This window comes from Panthera leo, chromosome B1 (assembly GCF_018350215.1).
Source record: "Panthera leo isolate Ple1 chromosome B1, P.leo_Ple1_pat1.1, whole genome shotgun sequence".
Lineage (NCBI taxonomy): Eukaryota > Metazoa > Chordata > Mammalia > Carnivora > Felidae > Panthera > Panthera leo.
This window is the reverse complement of record NC_056682.1, coordinates 170,526,174-170,549,750: the sequence shown is the minus strand read 5'-3', so window position 1 is coordinate 170,549,750 and position 23,577 is coordinate 170,526,174. Positions and strand designations below refer to the sequence as shown.

The window sequence follows — 23,577 nt, the reverse complement described above, 5'->3', positions numbered from 1 at the left end:
AGTACCTCCAGAAAGCTAGAAAACAATAAAACTGATAGGCACGTCAATTCTACCGAGACCAAGTCTTAAACAAGTGATTACGCATTTTGTTTTCCTTTCTAGACAAGAAAAGAACCAAATGGATTTCATTCTTATTCTAAAAATTCTGAACCAAAGAGCCTATCTAAAAGTCTAAAACACTTGAAGCTCAGAAAACAGGACTCACTTTTCTGGCACGCAGTATTCTAATGCTTTACCTTTAATTTGTCTACTGCACATCTGATAAAAGGTTTATTGCAACCTTGAGGACTCAGTTTATGAAACCCAAAAGATTTGGCAAAATGCAGAAAGTCATCCTAATCTCTTGGAAGTTTTTTTTTTTTTTCCAAAGGTCTCTTGAGTCCCTTTCCATGTTTCAAATCTGCAAGAGCATATAAAACTTACAAAGCCAAGAAAGAAAGTTGAAAAGCCACAGACCCACAGTTAACTTCCTGAGAGGCATATAACAAGAATTTTTTTAAAACAGCAAGTTAGAAAATTACTTACTTTTTTCCCAGGTCTTTGGTACAAAGCTCAAAAGGCAAGTTCCTTTTTCCCACGAAGTCTTGTTAATTCATAGCAATCACGCAATGAGGTCAAGCAGCCCAAATATCTAAAAATTGCGCAGAGACAAAAAGTTAAAATTCAAAGATTAGAAATTAAGAATCAAGATACGTATGCTATTCAGAGTCTCTCTGCATAATTACAATACAGATTTCACTGGAATATCTAAATGATAAGCTGTGTTAGCTACTTTTCTTTCAGAACAATACTAACAAGGCCTAAATCAAGATGGTATTTTGATCTGTCATCCTATTAAGGACACTAAAGGAGGATCCAGCAAGTATTCTTGGCAATCATTCATGGTAAAAATGTCCTTCTCGGGGAGTCATAAAAAAATAACTGAGGGAGGATCTGGGCTTCTAATTATACTGTGACTTGGGAGGGAAGGTCTTCCGACATCACACTTGCCCTGCTCCACCTTCCAAAGATGAGCTCATCTCACAAGCACAGAAGTGGCTGTGAATAGAAAAGAACAGCAACAACCTAAAGAAAATCGTCAACAACTTGTAAACATCCTTCTCATGGAATCATTTAAGCACACTTCGCTTTTGCAGGTGGGAATGAGAAAATGAGTTGTGTGAACTTTTTTCTCATCAAACAGAAAATCCAAAAATTCTGTACGGTCATATCCCATTTGAAAGATAAGTTACTTCCCAACAATCTCACAAATGAATACATTGGTAATAACTCATAAGATTAAAACGTCTGGGTAGGTAAAACAGATGCCGTGGGGAAACCATAACTGAAAGTCAGCACCCCTCTCTCCAGGTTCTCCCATTCTAGGCCTTATGCTAGATGTAATTCTAAGCACGATAAACTCATTTAAAAGCCACGAGAGATTGAGAAATAGGTCAATTAGACGGAGCAAGGAAGCACTGCTACAGTAGGCAGTCATAAGTGAAAAGCAGACAGAATCCCACAAACATCAATAGGCATCTTTTATTATTATTATTATTACTACCATTGTTACTGCCAGCACTTATACAGTGTTCACTCGTATGCCAGATTCTTCTCGTAAGCGTTTTACGTGTATTAACTCTATTAGTGATAGAGACAAGAGGAATATCCCCTAGACATCACTGTGTCACTACTCAGTACACTCAGTTCTGCTATAACATTTGTGTTTATTCCAAGATGGCTATGTTAGGGAACAATTTGAGCATAACTCGAATTTCACATTTGTTTATGCATGATTTCATTGCAGGAAACCCTAGGTAATAGTGTAAGATTGCATCCATGGAGAACACAGTTGCAAAAAGATACACAGAATGCACAAAGCCCATGCTTCTAACATCAACGAGCGATCCCAGTTTCCGCCCGTGTGTTACGCGCCACAGCCATCCACACATGTTGCCCCAACTTCCCTTCCAATTTGAGGTAACCCTCCTTCCACCACTTCAAGTAACTCACAACCTGCAACCATGCCAAGGCCTCAGTCTGCAAGAAAACATCAGGATTTTGTCAAGGTAAAGTGTCATAATTGGCTATACTATTTATTTATTTCTTAGCCACCTAACATGTGTAAAGTTGTGCTATAATTCTTATTCAGTTCCTATCTTATTATTTTAATGTGTCACTGATAAAGGTTTTTGAGTGTTGTGTCCCTGACCCGATTTTTCCCATAAGTGCAATGTGTTTTACTGTAGGCTTTTGCATAACATGGTGGTTTTAAGAAACACCTGTATCTTGTTTTAGCAGAACTCAGGATACCATAACTGATGTTTATAAAGATGCTTGTGATTTAAACCAGAGGGGGTAAATGGTGATTTTCATATTTTTTTCATTATGTTAAAGAGGACAGCAATATATGTAATACAATTTTAGAAAGATTCTCATTTATGTTTATAATTTTCAAGTGTAGACACTTCGTTTAAGGTAAATGAAAACTTTATGAGAAGTTCCCTAATGGTGTTAGATAAATAAGGTGCTACCACACCATTTAGGACAGATCAAGATGATAGAGTTATAAAGATAGATCCTTGCAGGCAAGAGGGCTTACCTGTAATTACTGGAAATGACAAACTGAACTGAATTAGTTTTCATTCCTTGAAACCAATCAACTGAAAAAAGACTCTGAATTTATCCTTAAAAAAGTCCAAGATATACAAAAAATGTATGTGTATGTACAAGTAAGTTTTTCTATGACAAGTAATATTATTTTAAGGAACTGTAAAAATATAAATACCCAACAAAGGGTAAACAGTTTTTTTCTAAATCTGTGAAACATTTAATAAAATGGGAAAATGTTTTTAAGCAGTGTTCATTGGAAATGCAGACTATAAAACAATATGTACAATACAGCCCCAACTTTGTCTAAAAGTATCTATAAGCTAGAAAAAAAGAAGGGAAAAAAGTCAACATTTGTATAGCTGCTAATTAAAGATAATAATATTAGGACAGAATACTTTTTAGTTTCTTTGCATTTTCTTGTGGTACTCAAATTTTTCACAATAACCACATCTACTTTTACAGTTACAAATAACAAGATACTATATAAAAACAGAACGAAGGGGGCACCTGGGTGGTTCAACTGGTTAAGTATCCGACTCTTGAGGTCATGGTCTTACGATTCCTGAGTTCCATCCCTGCATTGGGCTTTGCTTGGACAGTGCAGAGCCTGCTTAGGATTTTCTCTCTCTCTCTCTCTCTCTCTCTCTCTCTGCCCTCCCCCCCCCCCAATCCACCCTCTGTACATGTGCATACTCTCTCTTCCTAAATAAACTTAAAAATTTTTTCTTAAAAAAAAAAGTTAAAAGAAATAGAACTAAGGCATTTGATGGGAAAAACCTCTTTTTATTACCACTGTAAGTTCACATGTGAATCCAGCCAATAAGGCCAGCCCAAGAACACAGACACCAGAAGCTTCCTTCACAAGCATTAACAGATCCAGTCTCATGACTGTACCCTTGAAAGTATTTTCTATCTCACAATTCAAGGCACACACAGTCCCAACAGGGACGTTCAAAGTATATAAATCCATTACAGAGGCCAAAATATAATTTGCTTTGACTGGCTAAAACTATTATGGATTAGTAAAATCCAGATGAAAGGAGATTTTTAATTATGTAATTGTATACAAGCTATCTTAATGTCTGAAAGAAATTTCATTCTGAATGAAGAAATTGTGTTCTGGATAAAGCTCCTTTCAAACAAGATCAAGATTAAAGAAATACAAGGGGCAATGGATTTGGGTGTAGGAATAAATGCTCCACTTGGGGGAGTTTTAAATAGAAAGTAAGAAGAGAGAGAGATTAATCTTCATGACTTCCAAAAGGACTCAGCTATATTAAAATCTTCCCAATAACAATGAAACTTGACTTTGAAAACTGTACATTTGCCAAAAATGGTGGGGCGCCTGGGTGGCTCAGTCGGTTAAGCGTCCGACTTCAGCTCAGGTCACGATCTCACGGTCTGTGAGTTCGAGCCCTGCGTCAGGCTCTGTGCTGACAGCTCAGAGCCTGGAGCCTGCTTCAGATTCTGTGTCTCCCTCACTCTCTGCCCCTCCCCTGCTCACACTCTGTCTCCACCAAAAAATGAATAAACATTAAAAAAAAAATGGTGACTCCTTAGTCCTGAGTGCACGGAGTTTGATCTCATACACTGACATCACAAAACAACTGAATGGTGAGGGTCCTCAGGGGTCAGAGGACAATTTGGTACAATCTGGCCACAACACACCTGAGTTTACTCACCTATGCCTGGCTAGCAGCACATTTAAATAATGTGTTCCTTTTCATTTTCAGTTTAACCTTCCTGGTGTACTGTCCACCCAGTCACTATTTAGAGCAATTGCTTTAATAGGATGCTCCATTGTCAAGAACGTACAGAGAATGAAAAGTCAGTGGTTGTGGATGTGTGGGTGTGGTTCTGTTTCATAAAATAACAAAGCACCCGTCGTATTCAGTGTACCCATTTGAATAACCCATCATATTCAGTGTACCCATTTGAATAATAACCATATTCCTGCCGGACAAAGTATACATGTAGTAGTCTTTGTATTTTTGTTTTGTTTTTCACTTCCAAACACGCAGACTTTGAAGAACACCAAACAAAAACAAAACCCTTATGTTTCAAATTTGCTTTTGTATTTTTAAGCATTTTCATAGGTTCCCTATCAAACGGAAACAAATGCTACTGGCTTCATGTTTTGTTTTTAAGAATAGAAAAGGCAAAAGAACATTTTCCTTTTGCTATTATGTATAAAAAGAGATCACAGAGGACTATGAGTTCCAAAAAATCAGTCAATTCAAGATACCCCTCAGAGGCTCTATCACTTTATCAAATGCATGCTGATTACTTTGAAAAGTACTGGAAATTCTTGGCTTCTGAGTTCTCACAAGTTGCCGCCTAAAATGCTGCACATATGCACCTTCAACAATTTGCAACCAGGTATTATTTTTTGCAGCCAAATATTATAATCAGCAGGTCAGATATTATATTCAGTTGTGAGGATTCAAAATGAAAAGGATAAATTTTCATTTTTAAAGGACGTGCTGAAATACATCCATCCACACATACCACACACTGACCCTGAAAATATAGAGCACTTAGGAACTCTCAGGATGGAAACTCTATTTGTTAAATCGCTCTAAGAATGAGCACATGTATAGCTCAGGGGAACACACTCCCTTGGCATTATCGGATATTAAAAAAGGGCAACCAATTTTCAGAGTCTACCTGGAAAACAAGCAGGGATTATATCCTGGGGCTCTCTAGTCACTCCCTGGGCAGAATTCCAATGTAATTTAAATTGGTCTTTGGCACATTCTCACTTCCTTGTTTGCCTCACTGTGTCACCTCTGGTCCAAAGCCCAAAGACCTTCACTTTCGATGGCCTCCTCCTCTCAACTGGTTCTTTCCTTCCAACTTGTTAACAACCCGTGGCTCCATGGGAATATTTTAGCAGAAGCTGGAGGATGGGAGAGCTTAAACAAATGATTGTTGACGTTTAACTCTGTCTAGAAAATATCCATTTTTAAAGAAAGCGTGAGCACCCAAATCTTCGCTTCTAAATACCTTAGTTCATTCCAGAAATAGCTGGGACCAGCCCTGGGGCAAGGAAAGTACAAAATTGCCTAAAACATCTTACTATGCAAGAAACCAAGGAGATGCTCAAATATTAACACAGGCCTGACAAAAGGACACAGGAGCTGTCTCAAAGGGCCAAATGTGGCACAGTTTGAACAACAACGACAACAAAAAAGAATGATATGGATGAGTTAGAACACACTGAATAAAAAAAGGAACCATAAATTCATAGAAATTCATGAAATAAGGGATAGCAGGAAGCTCTTCTTTACAAAGAATGCCAGCTAATAAAACACCAAAGAAACAGCAGAAACAGAAAATCCCACTTTGCAACTACCCAGGCAGTAATTGATTCAGTCAAGGATCATTAATGGATGCTAAAACCATTAGGGCAAGGGTTTTGTGGGTCAGGATACTCACAGCCTCCGAGTATCAACCCACAGATTACTTATCATTTAAGTATGGGAAAAGGTGTCTTCATAATAGAGAATTCTGGCAGACCACTTTACCCAAGTGATGGCTGGCATAATCAATTATAGGACAACTGAATGTCACTGTTTGTCAAATGATAATCACTACGTCATATTTCTGTCAAAATGCTTAATCTGTATCTAGTCACACAGTAACAATCAAATCCAGATTGTGGTACGTTCCAAAAGACAACTGTCTTGAAATCTTCCAAGATACCAGTGCCATGAATGATAAAAACAAACAAAAACAGGGTGACTGCTCTAGATGAAAGGAAACTAAAGATATAAAATTCAATGAATGATTGTTGATGAATCTTGGATGAGGAAAGGAATAGTTATAAATGACATTATTTATTGAAATAACTGGGGAAAGTTAAATAAGTACTCATATATTATCTATGTATCAGATAATATTTCTTGGTGATAATGGTATAATGGGTTATGTGGAAGACTATTCTTATGCTTGGTAGGTACCTATTAAAGTATTTAGAACTAAAAGATCATGATCTCTACAACTAACTCAAATGGTTCAGCAAAACTTATTTACTTATTTATTTATTGCTCAGCAAAAATTACTTAAAGTGTGTGTGTGCGCGTGTGTGTGTACGTGCATGTATAGACAGACAGACAGACACAAATACAGAGATAAAGCAAATTTGGCAAAATGTTAGCATTTTATATGGCAGGCATAAAAACCAGTAACCATGATCACTTGTAGGCTATCTGTATTCTGTACAACGAGAGATCATAAAGGAGTTCATGGCTGAAAGGAAAATGACACAGACAGGAATACAGTCCACTGGTGTTACAGCATTTAGTCTTTCAAAAAAACTTCTTCCAATTCATTTCTCTTCTGTAGCAATTAACTAATGGTCATTAGTTGGGAGCAAGAAGATTGAAAAAGAAAAAAGAAACTCAAGGAAGAGGATGACAAAGGGTAAAAATTAGCCACAGAGAAGTTCAGTTCTCCTCCACTCATTTTGAAGAAGACGAAAGTCTCAAGGTTTAAAAATTGTGCCTTGTTTCCTATCCTGGTGAGAAACCCTCTGTGGGCGTGGCCATTTCCACTGAGCCAGAAAGAGTCCTTCTGCAAGCTTATTGACCAAACACCCTAAGCAGGGAAGGCTGAGCACCTGATGTCATCCCAGCCCTGGTCAAGCCCAGAACACGGTGTGTCTGAGCAACAGCCCAGGGAAGCAAACATGCATTCCAGAACCATAGCTCTCAGCAGCTGCCTCAAGTTTAATGGGTTTGAAACAGAATTCTCCCCACCAAACTTGATCCCTTGTTTCTATGACCCCTTTTCTTAGTCGAGCCAGTCTCCAAATTGCAGCTTCGTCTTTCACTTTGGTTCCCATGGCCCATCCTTCAAACCCACTCTTCCTCGTTCACACCCTCGAGGCCACGTTGGCCACAGTCTCATATTTCAGGCAGAAACGGCCTCTCTTTCCTCTGTTCTTCCTCAATATTTCTATCTCCTGCACTCACTTGGCGCTTTTTTAATTGCTTTGTCATACAGTGTCAATTCTACACGCACTGTAGGTAAGTGCTCTGCTATGTTATCTCATTTAAAAATCACTGTAAGTCTGTGGAATAATTTATATTATTTTATCCCAACTTTACAGAAGAAATGGGTGTTGAGTTGAGACCATGTGTCCAAGGTCACAATTGTAACACTGACATTCAGAGCTCTGAATGACGTAAGATTCAGAGTGTTAATGCTAGCTCTACCCTAATACCTAGGTGCTTCCTATTGTTAGTTACAGCTTTAAACACTGTCCCCATGGCCTTAAATCAAGCGTGGAATCCTTGAAGGAAGAGAGCATTTCTGTACTCTCTCTAGAGTCTAGCAATACTCATAACTCATGTTCACTGGTTTACATTTCAAGACTCAGATCAGAGAGCATTTTTCTTTGTGACTTCTATCCCTGCAAAACCAACCACTCAATCCTCCGTGCTCTCTATATGCTCCTACTGTGGCAATGCACACCTTAACTGAGGGTCCGTGACGGCTGAGGGTACACATGGTACACAGTAGGCACTTAATGTTCATTGAATGAAATGTTTATGCAGGAGGCAGTTGGGTTTCTGAACAGGGTTGCTATGCCTTGCTAAAAAAAAAAAAAAAAAATTGACCTCATTTTTATCTTTATCACATACTGAGGAGGAAATTATTTTAGGAAAGCATGACAAAGGGGAAATGAAGATGAACGGAGAGCACAGGTCTTGGCTCTTTGTGCCATATCCACTCAGCTTGCTGCCCTGGATATACTATGTTCTAGAGCTTCTAAATTTTAACGTATATGTAACATTATTTCAAAACAAATTACGATTCAGTATGTCTGGGGTAGAGCCCAAGATTCCACATTTCTAACAAGCTCCCAAGCGATGTTGATGCTGCTGAAATCCACGGGCCACACTTCTGAGTAGCAAAAGGTTCTAGACAGTTGTAGTGAAAGTCTGCCCACTTAGAGAGATGTAACAGATTGAAATAGCGAGACGTAAGATTCAGAGTGTTAATGCTAGTTATCTCTGGGCTTCTCCTTTCCACTTTTCTATAATTTCTACGAATTTTACCATGATTCTTGCTGATGGAAATAAAATTTTCAATACTATATATACAATTGCACTTAAAAACTGTACATTTGGACATTTCTCTGCACGGCTACATCTTCATTTCAGCAACAAATATGCTTAAAAGGACTAGACTTGGGAGAAAACAGGTTGGTGAATTTGGCAATTCCCTATCTACTCGTTTTAACACGTAGATTAACATAACACCGCAATTATCCTTAACAGTCACCACCACAAGCATTGTTTTTCTCAGGTTCCTTTCCCTTAAAAGAAAGAGAAAGAATCCATTCAGTTGGAAGACAATAAAAGGCAAGCCAAATTAAGGACAGAAGGAAAAACAAGCAGGCACTACATACTGAATCCCTTCCAAGTGGGTCAATGGAACTGCATCAAAGTCCAAACGGAGGGGGAAATGAGGTTCTCCCAGGAGAGGCAGGGTGGGCTGGCTTTCACTACAAGGCTAAACGCAATCAATTAAAGCAGCACTCACCATCCATGCACCTGCAAGTGAGGTGGAAAGAAATGAGGCCCAGAGGAGCCCCACTTCCAAAGTGTAACAGGGAGACGTCATTAGGAAAAAAGCAATCAGAGGGGGCCCGTTGGCAGGAAAACTTTCCCCAATACCCACTTCCTTCTCCTTCACAGGAGCTCCAGTGGTTGCCAGGTTGCACAGTGGGAGTCGTAGAAGCTGCAGCCCTGGCAGGTGGGCGTTTTCACACCCACCCCGATACCTGCAGCAATTCCAGACACCTGCCCAGCCACTGGTGTCTATGACTCAGAGTGGCCGAAGACCAAGGAGGAGGCCAAGCGCCCCATGGCAGAACCAGGCATCCCTGGTTCAAGTAGCACACTTCTGAGGCTCTGCATCCTCTACTTTCCAAATCTCTTCCAGCTTACACGTAAGAGTTTCCCACCACAAGCGTCAGGTATTCGTACCACAATCCCACTCACAGTCCTAAACAACTTTTGCCTTCAAGAAATATTGTGAAACTCACTGTGAAATTATCCACAGGGACTGGAACTGAGTGTCCCAAAGGCTTATCTATACAACGGAACCAAAAATCACTTCTGCGTGTCTACACAGAACCATTTTAAGGATGTCATTTCACATCTGTGAAGTTTCGACATTGGGCTCAACCAAAAACAACACATCACTGTAGCTCTACTGAATTCTGTGAGTCTAGTGTTGGTCTACTCAAGGCAAGGAGGTATATGCTGAGTTATTTAAAAATGTGACCACTTGAGATTTTAAAACTAACATCAAAGTCATCATCTTGATGGGGGGGGGGGGGGGGGGGCAGAATCTAAATCTATCTGGACTTACATTTGTTTATGGATAGTCAGTATTGTTTTTATTTTGAACTACACTGGTGATAGATGGGGTGGGTGTAGGGAAAAGCACCATAATCTCAATGCTCCAAAGCCTAAAAGTCTTAATGTCTTAGTTGGAATTTTAGATTTAAAGACACTTAAGAAGCATGATAATCAAAAGAAAAATAATGCAATACATAGTCTTTTACTTGGAATCTGGTTTAAAAATTTTTTTTTCATGCTAAAAGACTTGGGGGACAAATGTGGGAAATCTGACTATGGACTGACATTAAATGATATTTGGGGACAAATGTTAATTTTATTGGGTGTCACAATGGTATTGTGTTCACATAAAGCAGCTTCCTTATTTCTTGGAGATGCATGCTAAAGCATTTTGGGGAAAATGTCATGATGTCTGTAATTTATTTTTAAATGGCTCGGCAAAAGATAATATAAGAAAATTTCTACAGATGAAGTACACATGGAAGAATGTCAATAATTACTGAATTAAAAAAAATTTTTTTAACATTTATTTATTTTTGAGAGACAGAGACAGAGCATGAGTGGGGAGGGGCAGAGAGAGAGGGAGACACAGAATCCAAAGCAGGATCCAGACTCTGAGCTGTCAGCACAGAGCTCAATGTGGGGCTTGAACCCATCAACCGTGAGATCATGACCTGAGCTGAAGTCGGACACTTAACCGACTGAGCCACCCAGGCGCCCCAGTAATTACTGAATTTAGATGGAGGTTCTATGAATGTTAACAGTAGTATTCATTCTACTTTTTTTCTATATTTGAAAACTTTTAAGACTTGAAATGTATATCAGTCAGAAACATTTATGATCTTGGGGCATCTGGCTGGCTTAGCTAGAGGAGTGTGTGACTCTTGATCTCGGGGTCATGAGTTCGAACACCACGCCGGGTGCAGAGATTACTTAAATAAATAATACTTAAAAAAGAAAGAAAAACAAAAATACTTATGACGTTACAGTTTTATCTCCCTTGTCCTATTATTGTCTTACTACCATAGACAACGGTCTATCTAAAACAGTAAATAATTTTCTTTCCTCTAGAAGATATTCTCTCATGCCTTCCCACTCTCTGTACCTTTGTGTATTATATTGTCTCAACCTGGCATTTTCTGTCTCTGGTCATGGTGCCACTGGTTAGAGGAGACCTAATCTCAAATGCTGCCTTCTCTAGGAAAACTTTCCTAACCACCACCCACCACCTCACCAATGCACACAACTCTATGCATCTCCCTTTTCTTTCTTTCTTTTTTTTAAGTTTATTTATTTTGAGAGAGAGAAAGAGAACAGGGGAGGGGCAGCGAGAGTGAGAGAATCCCAAGTAGGCTCTGCTCTGCACTGACAATGAGCACGAACGCACCAACCCTGAGATCATGACCTGAGCCAAGATCGAGAGTCAGACGCTTAACTGACTGAGCCACCCAGGCGCACCTCTGCATCTCCCTTTTCTGACTCCTTATCCCACTCACCGCGATCCATCCTGCACAGTAAAACTTAAAAGCCAACATTTACCGACAGCTGCCCATGTGTGAGGCCCTGCTCTACACACTCTCCTGCGTTCTTCCATTTATTCGTTTTATTCCTACCCCAGGTAGGCAGCACCTGCTCTTACCCTCTTCTCCCAGGTGAGGAAACAGACTCTGCGAGGCTGGGTGACTTCCCCAAGTCACAAGGTTAGTCAATGGCAGTGCCAGGCTTCACTGGAGCATAGCCCCACCTGCTTCCAAACTCTCAAGCGCTAAAGTGCGCGTCATTTGCACAGCAGCCGGATCCTTCCCTCCTACGCTCTAACGGCATAAGGGTGGGCAGGACACCTTACATGTTTAGTCACTCCACAGACATATATGTGGAAAAGCCACTATTACCAGAAACAGCTACTCTGTGTGAGGGGATAAGGCAGTGAGTAAAAAGGGACAGTTCTTGACCCAGGTAAAATCTATGAGAATCTGAACAAACTATGCACTTCAGTTTCATCACTATTGGTGGATTAATTGTAACAAATATACTATATTAATGTAAGATATTAATAATGGGGGAATGGGGGGAGAGAGTAGAGAACCGTGTACTATCTTCTCAATTTTTCTATAAAACTAAAAATGTTCTAAAAAAAAAAAATAAAGTCTATTTTTAGGGCGCCTGGGTGGTTCGGTCAGCTGCGCGTCTGACTTGGGCTCACGTCATGGTCTCACAGTTCGTGAGTTCGAACCCCGTGTCAGGCTCTGTGCTGACAGTCAGCTCAGAGCCTGGAGCCTGCTCCAGATTCTGCACCTCTCTCTCTCTCTGCCCCTCCCCTACTTGCATTCGGCCTCTCTAAAATAAATAAACATTAAAAATAAAATAAAATAAAAGTCTATTTTTAGAAGGAAAAAAGAGTGTGACTGTGAGGTTGATTTTCTTGACTGGCTCTTAAACTACCTCTTACACAAATTCCAAAGAGTGGTCCAGCCATCATTAGCAAAGGGAGTGGCGCTGAAATACACACATGGGCCCTCTTTGGGGAGTGAATTAGAACTAGGATCTCTGACTAAATGTGTAGTGTACGCTTTTTAAACCTAATCTCATACATTCATGTCCCTCCCCTCATACAACCCTAACATATTTCAGGTTCCAAGTTCTCCGGCTTCATACATGACATTTTAATCATTTCCAGAAAGGACTTTACCACATCTCCTACTTCTCTAAGTCAATTCAAGTTCTTAAAGTCTCAGAAAGACTCTAGAAAGTTGTTTGTTTGTTTTTTTAAGTGTGGGTATTTATTTTCTTAAAAAGTCAGAGTCCTAACTCCCAAGTTCTATATTACCATCTCAAATTTAGAACCTTAGGCATCAGCGCCTTAACATACTCAACGAAACCACTCCTGGTTCTTCCCTAACAACGGGAACTCAGCCTTTCTCTGTCCAAGGACCTCTCCCCACTGTAACGATGACTCTCTTCACCGCATTTATGAGATTTTCTAGACTCCCACACATAAAGACCTTCCTATGCAGAGCTAGCGTAATAAGTCACCGTGAGTAACAATAACTCTGTTAGATCACGCTCCTGGAAAACTACAGTAGACCATCACAGACATGTAAATGTTTAACAGACACCATTTGATAATATTAACCACAACAGTAAGTAACAGCATTAATAGTATTTTACTTTTTGCAGTGCATTTTGTAATTTAGTCTCCTAAAAGTACTGTCATATGGGTGGTAAAGAGATCACCATTTCATAGATGAGGACAATCGAAGCTTGTAATTGAAGTCAGAACTCATTCAAATCCACCACTGCTGATTTGTTCCACTCGGGATCCTTCAAGGCCTGGCTCAGGGCCAGCTGTGTTTTTGCTCTCTCCAGCCAGAGAGACAGGAGCTCTCCTACCTTGTAATTTTCCACAGTACGCCCCTCATCTCTGGAGGCAGTCTCTCTTTCTCTGCAGGCCATGCATCTGTTCATGCATCCAATCTCCCCGCAGAATTATATAAACCAACTCAGGACTAAGGCACTGCCTCACTCATGCTTACCACCCCCAAATGTTAACACAATGCCTCACACAGTGGGTGCTCCCCAAATCCAATGGCCCATGACCAAACATGAATGAGTCTCTGCTGCAAAGCTTACCCATGGGCAAAAAGCCATGAAACAAAAACATACTCTGTTCTGGTTCTTGACAACCAATGGGAAGTTCAAGATGATTTTTTTCCTTGGCCGTAAAGCAAAATAAATTATATTTATGTTTTACAACATGGCTGATAACCATAAACAGAAAACAGAGTTTTGTTTTCCCCACAAGTCCTCAACTGGGCTTCCAATTTAGGACCTAGAATATTTATTCAGGAACGTGCCACAGGTCTCAGTTTTCATCCAGATTTCAGAAAAGGGGAAGAGGAAAAGTCATTTCACCATCTATATAGCTTGAGTTCCTATTACAGGAAATAACACCTAAAATTGGCTTGTGCGTATCTGTCTTCCGATAGACTTGTTGGCCATATTGGCCATTTTGTTATTAGAATCTTTGATTCTCAGAACCTAAATCAAATGAGAAGGCAAATATTTTTATAAGATCAAATTGTGAAAAAAAAATTCTTCTCTGCCCCCTGGCATGAAATAAAAAGCCCCTGACTTCGCACAGAGAGTGACTAATTCAGAGTTAACTGTTCCTGCCTGAAAGGAAACCCAAGGCTTTCCAGTGCACCAGGACATCACAGAAGTTGCTGAAAGAAGCAGTTTACTGAATGGTACTTCTGTGTCTTCAAAGTTTTAATATGTCCAACGGTAGAAAACTAAAACCATCTGGATCAAAGAGGCTAAAATTCAATGCTTGCTTTGTTTGTTTTCAACCAGAATAACCAAAATTGAATATAGCTCACAAGGGTTTTAAGTTTCTGCCTCAGTATTTTTCCTTCTGTGTCCAACTATAAAAGAGACTTTTAAAGAATAAAATGTTTAATACTACCATCAGTAACACATGTGCTTTGAATTTTTATCAGGACTGAAAGAATTATGCAAACCCTTCCCAAATCCAATGGCATATACTGTAGACCCAAACACCACAGAAATAGTTAGAAGTGTCCTCAAACTTCAGTTAATGAATTGCTTCTCTGCCCTCCTCAGAAAAGTGACCACAGAATACCAGAGGGGGCTTAGGAATGCTCATTTGTGGTGTGTCTGGGTGGGGTTAGGGTCGGGGAGGGCAAGTGGGAGAGAGCTGGAACTCATGAAAAGCATCTTAGGGGTCTCCTAAAACCTAAGATTCCACTCCTTCCTTTGTTTTCCACTCCTTTTTTTGCTCCAGGATGCCGACCCATTTAACAACATCTTCCCTTACCCTCTGGCTCCTGGTTGGGTTTGCCCAATGGAGAGGTACCCACAGAAGAGCAGAAGGAAGAATGATTCCCTCCCTGCAGGGTCCCTTCAGGTCACAGGTGCTGTCGGGTGGCCCACTACACAGAGCTCTCTGTCACCCTATAATTGCCCCCCCTTCTCCTGCTCAGGCCCCGAGTGGGAGGAGTTTGGCTATTATCCCCAGGGCACTATACTATCTCCTATGTATTCCCCTACACCTGTCCAAGCACATCTGAATGTGCCACCTGTTTCCCACTGGAACCTAGACTGGTATGGAGGCCTAAAATCTTTGAATACTCACCTAACAAGACAGTGGCCTGTAATTACCACTGCTCTCCTCCTGCTTTTATGACAGCTTTACATAAATTATGTCAAAGAGTCGTCACTCTACAATATTTCAGGACCTTTTAAAGCTAATTGTTTGGCTGCTGTTTTGGTACTGACATGGTTTTTGTTTTTAAATCCCCAAATTGTATCATGAGCAATAAACTACACAGTAGAGGAGATATACTTGAAGCTTAAGTGATTCTTTTTTTCAGCCCTATTGAGGTATAGCTGACACATAAAATTGTAAGATATTTAAAGTGTACATCGTGGGGATTTGGTAGATGTATTCATAGTGAAAGGATTCCCCCCATCTAGTTAATCACCACATTCCATCACCTGACATTTATTTATTTGACCATAGATCCTCATACCTTATTCATCTTATAGCTGAAAGTTTGTACCCTTTTACCAACCTCTCCCTATCTCCCTCACCCCCTACTCCCAGCAACCACTTTTCCACTCACTGTTCCTGAGTTTGACTTTTTAAAAAAAAGCAGATTCTATATAGGGCACAAAAGCAAAAATGAACTATTGGGACCTCATCAAAAGAAAAAGCTTCTGCACAGTGAAGGAAACAATCAGCAAAACTAAAAGGCAACCAACAGGAATGGGAGAAGATATTTGCAAACGACATATCAGATAAAGGGTTAGAATCCAAAATCTATAAAGAACTTCTCAAACTCAACACTCAAAAAACAAATAATCCAGTGAAGAAATGGGCAAAAGACATGAATAGACACTTCTCCAAGGAAGACATCCAGATGGCCAACCGACACATGAAAAAATGCTCAACTTCACTCATCATCAGGGAAATACAAATCAAAACCCCAATGAGATACCACTTTACACCTGTCAGAATGGCTAACATTAACAACAGATGTTGGCGTGGATACGGAGAAAGAGGATCTCTTTTGCATTGTTGGTGGCAAGGCAAGGTGGTACAGCCACTCTGGAAAACAGTATGGAGGTTCCTCAAAAAACTAAAAACAGAACTACCCTACGACCCAGCAATTGCACTACTAGGCATTTATCCATGACATATAGGTGTGCTGTTTCGAAGGGACACATGCACCCCCATGTTTATAGCAGCACTATCAACGATAGCCAAAGTATGGAAAGAGCCCAAATGTGCATCGATGGATGAACGGATAAAGAAGACGTGGTATATATATACAATGGAGTATTACTCGGCAATCAAAAAGAATGAAATCTTGCCATTTGCAACTATGTGGATGGAACTGGAGGGTATTCTGCTAAGTGAAATTAGTCAGAGAAAGACAAATATCATATGACTTTACTCATATGAGGACTTTAAGAGACAAAACAGATGAACATAAGGGAAGGGAAACAAAAATAATATAACAACAGGGAGGGGGACAAAACATAAGAGACTCTTAAATATGGAGAACAGAGAGTTACCGGAGGAGTTGTGGGAGGGGGGATGGGCCAGATGGGTACGGAGCATTAAGGAATCTACTCCTGAAATCATTGTTGCACTATATGCTAACTAATTTGGATGTAAATTTAAAAAAATAAAATTTAAATAAACAAACAGATTCTATATAAGTGATACTACGTAGTATATGTGCTTCTCTGTTGGACTTATTTCACTAAGCATCATGCCCTCAAGGTCTATCCATGTTGCAAATGACAGGATTTCCTTCTTTCTCATGGCTGAATAATATCCCATTGCATATAGAGAGACCACCTCTTCTTCATCCATTCATCCATCAACAGACACTTAGGTTGTTCCCATTTCTTGATTACCATATATAATGCCACAATCAACACTGCAGTGCACGTATCTCTTCAAGATCTTTCCTTTAGATATATACCCAAGAGGTGAGGTTACTGGATCATATGGTGGCATTTCTATTTTTAATTTTTTGAGGAATCTCCATAGTGTGGTCCCTCGGGGCTGCATCAATTTACGTTCCCACAAAACAGTGCATAAGGGCTCTCTTTTCTCCACTCCCTGGCCAGCATTTATTATCTTTGTCCTTTTGATAACAGGTGTGATATCTCATTGTGGTTTCGATTCGCATTTCCCTGATGATGAGTGATGTTGAGTATCTTTTCATGTACCTATTGGCCATCTGTATGTCCTCTTTGGGAAAACATCTATCCAGTTCCTCTGTCCATTTTTCATTTGGATTGTTTGGTTTGAGGGCTATTGATTTAGAGGAGTTCTTTATATACTTTGGACATTAACCCGTATCAGATACATGATTTGAAAATATTTTCTCCCTTTCAGTAGGTTGTCTCTTCATTTTGTTGATGGTTCTCCTTTGCTGGGCAGAAGCTTTTTAGTTTGATGTGGTCCCACTTGTTTAAGTGATCCTTTCAAAAACATAAGTCAGATCAAGTTAGGTCTCTGCTCAAAACCCTGTCATCTCTCTTAGAATCGAGTATTTTCAGTCCTCATTCTGCCCTGCAGAACCCTTCGTACCCTACCCCTCCCTCCAACCCCATTTTTTTTGTTTGTTTTTTTGCTTCACTCTTCCTTTGTTCACTCTGCTCCAGCCCTAAGGGCAGCTTTGCTGTTTCCTGAACATACCAAGTCTGCTCCCAGCTGAGGGCCTTTGCCCTTGCAGTTCCCTCCACCTAGAATGCCACCTCCTGGGTCTTCATGTCACCACATGTCACTGATTCCTGCTCACCTATAACTGCCCCACAGGGCTTTGCCCATCACCATCTCTAGAGCAGCCCTCTCTTGCTTCCAGCTCGCTCTCTCTCGCTCTCTCTCTCTCTCTCTCTCTCTTTGATTCATCTTCCTTGTGCTTATTACCCAGATCTAATACATATTATTTGCTCATGGTCCATCTCCTCCTATGAGAACACATGGTCCCAGAGAGGGGGACCCTGTCTGTTAGGATTACTGCTCCTGCTGCCTGCCTCGAACAGGGGGTGACACACAGTCAGCACTCAGTGTATACATGTTGACTAAATAAGTGATTTGGCCAGGAAAAGAAAATTTTTAACTGCCAGTCTGCTTTCTTACGGACTGCAGCAAGATGTCCAGTGGCCACCTTTCAAAGATACTACAGAAGGGATTCTGAATAAATGAAAAGATGAGTTTATGGAATAACCTGCCATCCTATGTGAGGTTTTCCACCCTGCACAGCAAAACCCACTGAGTACACAGTAGACAATAAAAAATACGAATAAAATGAAACGACTGTTTAAACCAGGGCAACAAAGATTTTCTATAAAGGACCACACAGTAAATAACTTACACTTTGCAGGCCAGAGAATCTCTGTCACAATCACTCAGCTCTGCTGTCACAGCATGCTAGCAGCTGGACACTGTACATAAATTAATAAGCACAGCTGTGTTCTAATAACACTTTAATCATGGACAATGAAAGAGGAATTTTGTATAATTTTCAGGTATCACAAAATATTATTCTTAATTTCTTTTTCATTTAAACATGTGAAAACTATTCTAGGCTCATGAGCCATGTCAAAGCAGGCAGGAGGCCAGATCTGGCCCCCGAGCTCTATGTAGTTTGCTGATCCCTCATTTAAAACATTCTTGAGGGAGGCTTTCTTCTACCGATAAAAAACATTCTGAACCATGAATCTGTCGGATATTCTACAATGAATTAAGCATAGAACGACCACATTTGTTAAAGAATAATAAGCTGGATAAACAGTTGGGTGAATAAACATTACTAATTCACTCTTCTAGGACTGTTCTTCTACCCGGATTTTAGTCATCTTTATTTAGGCACAAGCTATGTTAGACTTTTTTTCCTCAACTAAGTGTTTTCATATTCCATTCTAGTACAGAAATCTCATCTGGCTTCTTCTTTTATAGTAAGGGGAACTGTAACAAAACCTTAGGATAAAAAGAAGAGGGTGGTTTCCTGGGCTTTGGGGCAAGGCAGAGTCTATGTAATGTTTTATGACAAAGTGCATAATGTGTTGCTTACACTCTGCTTTCAAATACTTTCAAACACACCCTGTTGTGTGGGCCCTGGAATGAGAACTATTTGGATTGCAGGTGCTGCTACAATTTAGGGTCATCTGTCCCCACGAGCCACAAATTTGCTGAAAAGGCCAGGCCGGAAGATGGCATGACTAAAACATGTTATTTCAACACCTGAAACTAATAACACCGTATGTTAACTAACTGGAATTAAAAACTTACACACCACACACACACACAGACACACACACACACACACACACACACACACACACACACACACACACACAAAACATAGTCAATTAAAAGTTCTTAAAGAGAGGCACCTGGGTGGCTCAGTTGGCAAAGCATCCGACTTTGGCTCAGATCATGATCTCACAGCTCATGGGTTCGAGCCCCGCAGTGGTTCTGTGCTAACAGCTCAGAGCCTGGAGCCTGCTTTGGATTCTGTGTCTTCCTCTTTCTCTGCCCCTCCCCCACTCGTGCTCTGTCTTCTTCTTCAAAAATAAATATATTTTTTTAAGTTTTTAAAGAGATTAAAAAAATAATAAAAAGATTAAAAACAGGGGCACCTGGGTGGCTCAGTCAGTTAAACAGCAGACTCATGATTTCAGCTCAAGTCATAATCTCATGGTTGGTGATTTCAAGCCCTGCATCTGGCTCCACACTGACAGAGAGGAGTCTGTTTGAGATTCCCGCCCCCTCTCTGCCCCTCCCGTGCACGTTCTCTCTCTCTCTCAAAAAAAAATAAACTTTATGGGGCGCCTGGGTGGCTCAGTCGGTTAAGCGTCCGACTTCGGCTCAGGTCATGATCTCACGGTCCGTGAGTTCGAGCCCTGCGTCGGGCTCTGTGCTGACAGCTCAGAGGCTGGAGCCTGTTTCGGATTCTGTGTCTCCCTCTTTCTCTGACCCTCCCCTGTTCATGCTTTGTCTCTCTCTGTCTCAAAAATAAACGTTAAATATAAATAAATAAAAATAAACTTTAAAATTAAATAAATAAAAAGGTAAAAACATGTTACTTCTTAATTTGAAGCAGAGGATTTTATTTTTTTGTTTGTTTATTCATTTTTGAGACAGAGAAAGAGCAAGTGAGCACAAGCAGTGGAGGGGCCCACTTGGGACCGAACTCACAAACCGTAAGATCATGACCTGCACCGAAATCAAGAGTCAGACGCTCAATCGACTGAGCCACCCAGGCGTCCCTGACGCAGAGGATTTTAAATTTCACTCAATTATCTCAACAGTCTCATCTCTTATGTAATAGCAACATATGACAATACGGAATTTGAAGAAGCACTCTTCACGCTACCACTTAGAAGAGTCAACCAAACACAGGAAGGCGGTGTAGTTTTAACATCAAACATGTCTATCTGACCCTAGATACACAGTAGAGAACAGGTACACTTCACTTCAAATCTCCAGATATTTTAAATATCCTGATGTTGGGTGTCCCAGAAACCTGATCAAGACAGAATCCAAAAGGAAAGTTCTCAACATTTAACACCCCTCATCTTCTCCAAGCCTAGGAGATGTGGCACAAAACCAAAACTCATTATCACCTAATTAATTACAGACCCCACCTGCCCTGTTTGAAAACACATCTACTGAAATGTGACACAAAAAATCTTAAGGTTCTTTGAAAGACCTCTAGTGCTCTGCTTCTTGAAGCATTTGTTTTCCAACTCATACTGTAAGTAACACAGCCCACAGATTTACTGTGAAAACCAGGGATTAAATTAAGCTTCAGTTAAATTCCAAGCTGCCAGGGACAGTCTCCCGAGAAAGCAGACGTGGCTTGAAACCCCGGCATCTCACGTACGTGGTCCAATTCGCACCAAAGACAGCCGTCCTCAGAGCCGCCCCGTCTCCGTGGGAGTTGCCTCCATTCCGCTGAGCTGGGGACTCTCCACATAAATGAAAGCTGATACATCGAACCACAGAAAGTTGTAAGAGCAGCGCCTCCGCTTCATCTCACACTCTTAACTCGGTTTCGGAGGGAAATGAGAATGCTGACAGGGCAGGCAGCTCCAAACAAAAATGGGCAGAAATGAATGGATACGCCAAGGAATCGCCACTGTCCTTGCCCGGCAACCCGGCGGGCGTTCAGCTAGACATTCTTTTGGGAATACCCAGGGCACCGCCAAATCGCCCTCTTCCACACACCCAGGGAGCCGGGGATGCTGACGCCAGGTGATAGGAGAAGTCGCCTGGAACAGCCTTGGCGTCGCTCATGCTGGTTTGCTAGCACTGCCCTAACGAACTACCACACACCGTGTGGCTTAAAGGCGGAGATTTTCAAGTCTGAGACAGTGTCAATATCAAGGTTTGGCAGAGTTGGTTTCTTTTTCTGAGGCCGCTCTCCTTGGCTTACGGATGGTGCCTTCTTGCTGTGTCTTCACCTGGTCTTCCCACTGTATATATGAATCCAAATTTCCTCATCTTATAAGGACAGTCATATGGGTTAAGGTCCACCTAAATGACCTCATTTGAATTTGACTGCCTCTGTAAAGGTCCTATCGCCAAAACACAGTCGCATTCTAAGGCACTGAGGGTTAGGACTCCCACATAAGAATTTTCAGGGGACACAATTCAGCCCTTTACCCTGCCGGAACCACTGCCATGGCCAAGCTCCATGTCCATTTATTCTTACCAGTGCCAGAGGCTAGACTTAATAAACAGGTAATTCTCACTTCTTTTGAAAATTAACTACCTTGCGGGCGCCTGGGTGGCTCAGTTGGTTAAGCATCTGACTTCAGCTCAGGTTGTGATCTCACAGCTTGTGGGTTCAAGACCTGCATCAGGCTCTGTGCTGGCAGCATGGAGCCTGCTTGGGATTCTCTCTGTCTCCCTCTCTCTCTGCCCCCTCCCCTGATCTCTCTCTCTCTCTCTCTCAAAATAAATAAACTTAAAAAAAAAAAAAAAAGGAAAATTACCTTCCTTTTTTAATGAAGGACTATTACACTCAACAATGTCCCAACACCATTCTGATCTTGTTTATCAAAAAAAAAGCAACCTATCACTTTTAATGCCTTTATGAAAACTTCATTACATACCAAATCCAATTGTCAAGTCTTTGGGGGCAGGGGGGTATATACAAAAGATTTCTAAGCATCAGCTGCTAGTGCACATTTTCTAAGCAATTTGCACTGCAACAAAGATCCAAACGTGGAAAAATCAGGACTTTCACTTGACATTCGTCATAAAGGCAAGTGTAAAAAAATACATTTTCACTCATTTCATGTGTGCCTTTTCACGTAGGCATTCATGTCTTTGCACGAAGGATTACCTATTGCTGTGTTAATCTGTACTGCCTGCTACTGATATCAAAATGGGTTTAAAGAAATAACTCTGACATCAAGACTTCTATTCAAACCAGGTGCATGGCCAAGAATATCATCAGCAACATGTAATAAAGTCCTGTATCTAAATGATCACCAAAGCCTTTTTAAAAAGAAATACCAAAAACAGTATCATTTATACGATTTCAATCTCAATTTAAGTGTTCTAACAATTTATGACCTCAGACCCACCTTGGTCCTTCATGTTTGACTACGTTACTCATTAATTCCATAAGCATTACTGAGATTGTCATGCCATAGCAGGCAGCATGCCGGAGGTGGAGGCAGATACTGGTGCTGGAGGCAGATGTTAAATAAAATCCCTGCCCTCATGGTACTGACATTCTGATAAGATACATACATCACTTCCTCTACTGTCCTACAAACACATTTTCCCTCCCAACTTTCCAAACTGGGGTACTAGTATCTCCAGCACCCCCTGCTTACCAAAGACAAAACTTAGGAGTTATTTTTTATTTTCCATTCTCCTTCACATCCCTCCTGGGGTCTCTGATGGCTATTTCTAACCCTGTCTCCTCCACCTGCCTCTCCACCATTATCACCATGTACTCACAAGCCCCAGCTCCCTTTATCAAGCACCCACTCCCCACGTGGCACTATTCTAGATGATGGCAATGGATCAGTGACCACAAATTTAAAAAAAAAATCCCTGCTCGGGCGCCTGGGTGACTCAGTCAGTTAAGCGTCCAACTTCAGCTCAGGTCATGATCTCACAGTTCATGAGTTTGAGCCCTGCATCCAGCTCTGTGCTGACAGCTCAGAGCCTGGAGCCTGCTTCAGATTCTGTCTCCCTCTCTCTCTCTCTCTTTCTCTCGCTCTCTCTGCCCCTCCCTCACTTGTACTCTGTCTCTCTCAAAAATAAACAAACGTTAAAAAAATTAAAAATAAAAAAATTTAATAAAACCCTGCCTTTTGGAATTTATATTTATGAATTTATATTTGCATAAATTCCTCCTGAAATTTACATTATAGAAATGAGAGGGAGATAATTACTTAAAACATAAGTAAAGTCTTCAGTGTGTCAAAAAGGGGTAAGTTCTATAGGATAAAAATAAAGAAGGATAAGAGGGATTTGTGAAGATGGCAGGAGACTTTGTAATTGTCAATGCATCAATCAGAGTGGTAGAATAGGTTTCAC

The 23,577-nt window shown here is 40.7% G+C and overlaps 1 protein-coding gene across 9 annotated transcripts in view; it reads right to left on the bottom strand.

The window, feature by feature from the left end:
• Positions 1–23,577, bottom strand: part of APBB2 (amyloid beta precursor protein binding family B member 2) — a 383,377-nt gene that overhangs the window by 266,613 nt on the left and 93,187 nt on the right. For all 9 annotated transcript variants that reach the window (XM_042936518.1, XM_042936521.1, XM_042936515.1 and 6 more), the window contains exon 3: positions 526–631. The gene's annotated coding sequence lies outside the window, so the exon portion shown is untranslated. The remainder of the gene's footprint in view (positions 1–525; positions 632–23,577) is intronic.